This window comes from Carassius auratus, chromosome 36 (assembly GCF_003368295.1).
Source record: "Carassius auratus strain Wakin chromosome 36, ASM336829v1, whole genome shotgun sequence".
Lineage (NCBI taxonomy): Eukaryota > Metazoa > Chordata > Actinopteri > Cypriniformes > Cyprinidae > Carassius > Carassius auratus.
Genome location: NC_039278.1, coordinates 3,517,875 through 3,523,417, shown reverse-complemented (window position 1 = coordinate 3,523,417; position 5,543 = coordinate 3,517,875).

Here is a 5,543-nt window from a genome sequence, read left to right as displayed (position 1 = left end):
TCCAGAGAGTCCACCGGTACCTGACTCGACTCCGGAGAGTCCACCGGAACCTGACCCGACTCCGGAGAGTCCACCGGTACCTGACCCGACTCAAGAGAGTCCACCGGAACCTGACCCGACTCCGGAGAGTCCACCGGTACCTGACTCGACTCCGGAGAGTCTACGGGAACATGACTGGACTCCTGAGAGTCTACGGGAACATGACTCGACTCCGGAGAGCCCACCGGAACCTGACCCGACTCCGGAGAGTCCACCGGTACCTGACTCGACTCCGGAGAGTCCACCGGTACCTGACTCGACTCTGGAGAGTCTACGGGAACATGACTCGACTCCGGAGAGTCCACCGGTACCTGACCCGACTCCGGAGAGTCCACCGGTACCTGACCCGACTCCGGAGAGTCCACCGGTACCTGACCCGACTCCGGAGAGTCCACCGGAACCTGACCCGACTCTGGACTGTCTGTGAAGACCTGAGACACCTTGGGTTCGGGCACTGTCTCTGGAACGGTCTCGGGCACCGCCTCGGTCAAGGCATCGGGAACGGCCTCGGGCACTGCCTCGGTAACGGCCTCCGGAACCGCCTCGGGCACCGCCTCGACGTCGGGCACCGCCTCGGCCTCCGGAACAGCCTCGGTCACCGCCTCGGCGTCGGGCACCACCTCGGTCTTCGGAACAGCATCGGGCACGGCCTCGGCCTCCGGTACAGCATCGGGCACCGCCTCGGTCTCCGGAACAGCATCGGGCACTGCCTCGGGCACCACCTCGGGCATCGCCTCGGGCATTGCCTCGGGGACGGCAGCGATCCGCTCGGGAATGTCCTCCTGGACGACAGCGTCCCGCTCAGGAATGTCCTCCTGGACGACAGCGGCCCACTCGGGAACATTCTCCAGGTCTTGAGGAATGGTAGACGCCCGTCTCCTCGTCCTCCGTCCTCTATGACGGCGAGTCGGTGGCACCTGGACTGGCAACTCAGGCGTTGAGTCTGCCATCTTGTGCTGTGGCACTGGGCTGGCGACCATCTTGTGCTGTGGCTCTAAGCTGGCGGCCATCTTGTGCTGTGGTGCTAGGCTGGCGGCCATCTTGTGTTGTGGCGCTGTGCTTGCGACCATCTTGGGCTGTGGCGCTGGGCTTGCGGCCATCTTGGGCTGTGGCGCTGGGCTGATAGCCATCCTGGGCAGTGGTGCTGGGCTGACGACCACCCCGCCGGAAGAGACAGGAGTGGCTGGGGCATCCCACCGACACCGATACTGCAGGTAGCGCACGAATTCCCAGAATTCCAGTGTCTCTAATTGCGCCATCTCATCCAGAGACACTGGATCATCCAGCCCATCATTAAAATAGTCCTTAAGGGCCGCATCATTATAGCCCATGCCCTCGGCCAGGGACCAGAACACCTGAGCCAGGGCACCCACTTCATTGCCCTCTTGGCGGAGGGCGGTCAACCTCAGATACTTGACTCGCCTCTCCGCCATCTTGGCTGGGGAACGGAAAAAACGACATACCGCTGGTTCTCGTGTTGACGGAGTCCTTCTGTCACGTACCGTGATGCAAGGAACGACGAGAGAGAACCAAGTGTAGGTATGTAAGTTTAATAGGGGTAATCCAATCGGGGTAAACAGTCCAGGCAGGGGTCGAAACCAAAACATCAATCCACATAAACAAGACACGAACACAAGGCAAGACAAGGGCAAGACAAGGGCAAGACAAGGGCAAGACAAGGGCAAGACAACGGCAAGAGTTGACGGACCTGTAAGACGCAAAGAAATTAGACAAGGACTCCATAACACAGACTAAGACAGACTGGGTATTTATACACAGAAGGATAATGAGGAAACAGGAGACAGGTGCGGAAACAATCAATTACACAACAAGGAGGAAGGTGACCAAATAAGGGAACAGGAAGTGATCTGGTGACAGACACCATGAGAAAGGAGGACATCTAGTGGAACCCCAGGGAACACAACCCAGACACTGTGACAGAAGCAGCTAGCAGACGGTTGGTTTAACCAGTTAGTCAAGTATAAACTCTAAGACTATGTGCCATATTTCTAGAGAGAAGAGCGGCACCAACCCATGAGGGATGAAGACCATCTCTTTTAAACAGGTCAGGTCAGCCCCAAAAGCTTGTCCAATGGTCTATGAAACCTATGTCATTCTGTGGGCACCACTTAGACATCCAGCCATTGAGTGATGACTATCTGCTATGCATCTCGTCACCACGGTAAGCAGGGAGGGGACCAGAACATATTACAGTGTCTGACATCATGCTTGCAAGTTCACACACCTCTTTAAAGTTTTTTTTTTTTGTGATCTCCGATTAATAGAGAGGGAAGAACATGAGAAACAGATGAAGACATTTTAAAGAACAAGACAAGGGCTTTGACTGTCTTGCTGTCTCACTGCCCTCTCAGACAATGACTAAATACTTTAGGCAGCGTTTGCACACAGGGGTCCTTCCTGAAAATGAAATCAGACAGCTATCTCAGACAGCAAAATGGTCTAATGATCAACTAGAAAATGGAAAGGGTTTTGGCAATAACTAGGTGAATATTAATTTAATAATGTATACATGTCTTACTAAAAATAAAGTCAACCTTAGAAAAAGTATCTGCCTGAACCTTGAACCTGCCTGACATATCTTAATTTTATTGTCATCTTTGGTTGAACCCAGCCAAGAGTCTGACGAACTTCAACCAGTATTATTATTATGAGTTTGACATATTGATTAAGACTGTATTGAGATTTTTTTTTTTTTTTGGGGGGGGGGGGGGGTCCTTCCTTCCAGAGTTTGTGACATTACACACTGGCCGGCACTGGACCCAGCAGAAACGCACTGACAAACACTTTGCACATCCTTTGAGCTCCAGGGATCTGTGCTAAACTGTCACGAAATAACTACTCTGGCTCACTGTGGATGTTCTGGTTGTGTGGGTCACTGAGTGTTCGGACCAACTTTGCCAGCTGCAGCTCGCTGATTAGGACATCACACTATCAGTGCCCATGGTCACCGACTGTCTGCCCAATGCACATAAGACTTTATTAACAATTATCCAGTCTATGCTTGTGAACCAACTAACTGTTGCCATTTTTTTTACAGTGTGAAGTGGTTCTGTTTGTATATGGTAGATGTCCATGAGGGGCTGGTTTAAAGGGGCAAGTTTTGGTTAAATGTTTGCTACAGACAGGTATGCATTTCTTTTTATTTTGAAAAGTGTAATTGTGTTAAACACATTGTACTAATAGAACACACATTGTTGTTTGTGCTATTACATGTACACAAAGTCTAGTTGAGTTTAATCTTTAAAACACATAGTTGCTTTACTTGTAAGTGTTTTAAGAAATAGTTCACCAGTTCGTCTGCACATTCAGCCCTGCCAGATAATGGAAAATGAGCTTGGTTTGCTGTCTGCAAAATATGCTTGACCCCAAGGCTCTGCTCAAGCTCTGAGTAAGAACCCCTCCTCATAATAGTACAGTGTGGAGGAAAAAGAGAATAATTTAGAGGAGGAGAAGAGGAGGTGCAGGGATGCTGAAAGAAGCAATGACCGCTGCTTATATGGTCGTAACAAAGATTGACAGGACTAGATGATTAGGCTCCTCCAGAACCTGCATTGGAAACGTTTAATTAGTGAAAAGCATAAAGATGATATACATTCAAGACCATTCTAAAAAACTTTTATACTGGAATTGTCCAGCAATTTCAAATTACATGTGTGACTGTGCTGAATTTGTTTGTCTCCTACATGAAAGACTCTGCTATTTCCCATATATAACAGTAATCCATGTACAGAAGCATAAAATTGCTATGTGGCTACAATGTGATTCACAATTGCATTATCTCTGAATTGGCTTCTTAATTATGTAATAGGAATTTATCATTCTTACCTGAAAAATAAAATGTTATATTTTATGTTTTCTGAATTCTCCTGAAATCATTATGACTAGTAGATCATGTGGAGGCTGATGTTACCTCAAATCTGTGTCCAGGATAGAACAAACTGAATGCTACTGTAATGAAGCAGTAAGCATGCCATCTGAGATCTTTGATTGCTTTCTATCACCGACTTAGCAAGTTGTATTGAAGTGAGCTAATAAAATACTTTTTTGTCTTCTTTTTATCTGAGCAAAGTGTAGATTAACCTTTTACTCTCTGACTAAGTTCGGACTGCCAGGTTCATGATCATGAGATCTGCGTACGGCCAACATGAAACTCAAATGACTCGAATAATTGAAAGTATGGGATGTCCAGAATAATTAAATATTGCATACATGTTTTTAATCGGAAATACAGTCTGAATTTAATAGTAACTTGAAATTGGAGTCAGCTTAAACACAGAGTTAGAGAAAAACTGAAACGATGTCTCAATAAATTAAGTAAACTTTGCAGAAATGCAAGTAAAAGACCTAAACCCATTATACCTTCACCCGCGTCACTGGTTTCCTTTATGGGACAATTTGGTGGTCCTTACAAGTTCAAAACCCTTGCAGCCATGAGTGAGTGGAACACAGGGCACTGGCGGCATGTTTCTTGGATGGACTGTTTGACAAAATCAGTGACATAAATTACATTTATACCCATGAAATGCCAGAATTCTTGGATGACATAATTTACCCTGCAATTCACCTGGACATTTGCTGGAAATTGAGGTTGTGGGTGACATTCTCTATCCCTCCGTCCAATTCCCAAGTCTCCAAGTCGATCCATCTGAAGAACCAGAGCTTTACCTCTCTGCTGAAGAAAAACAGACAAAAGGTCTCTGTTTCTACTGCAGAGGTCAAGGGCATGTTGTCACCTTGTGTCCAATAAAAGCTACCACCACCAGTAAACAGAAGATCTGGTAGGTGACATCTCTATCTCCTTATCTTTTGGTATTTGCACTTTCTTTCCTGTGTCAGTGGCAGTTGACAGCTTTGCTCCTGTCAGAGTCGAGGGGAAATTCAACTACACTTATCGACTCACCAAAAGTGTTCAAAACAAATTAAATTCTAGAGCTTTCCCTATTTTTCAGGGATCACTCCCTCAGTGGCCAACAGATGTTGTCCTTCTTTTAAATGACTGGCCCTGTTAGTCTGGTTGCCTCAGGGAATCCTTGACTTTCCCTATATAATTCCCATATTAACTGGGTAGATAACACTAGCTTTTCTAGTTGTTCATTCTGCCATGCAAACTATCTTGTGTACTGTACTATCTTGTGAATTGTACTGCTGTTTCTTCTTCTGTGTTGCAACATGAGGGGGCATATTTTCCCGCGTCCCAGCCATATACCAGTATCTGCAGGCAAGCTACCTTTCTTCCTCCACATTGCCTGTACAGTTGAGCCATTGACTTCCTACCTGACACTTCTCAGCATAAGAAAAAGGGTGGTTCTAGCCTTCAGGCCATGTGGTGGGGGCCATCACCTGGGACATGGAGGCCTTGGGTCAGGCAATCACTATAGGCAAAAGACAAAGCCTATATTAATTTCCTACTTTAGTCACTATTCACCGAAAATGCTTGTAAAACAGTGGTTCTTCAAAATATCAGTTTGAGTTCCATGAAATAA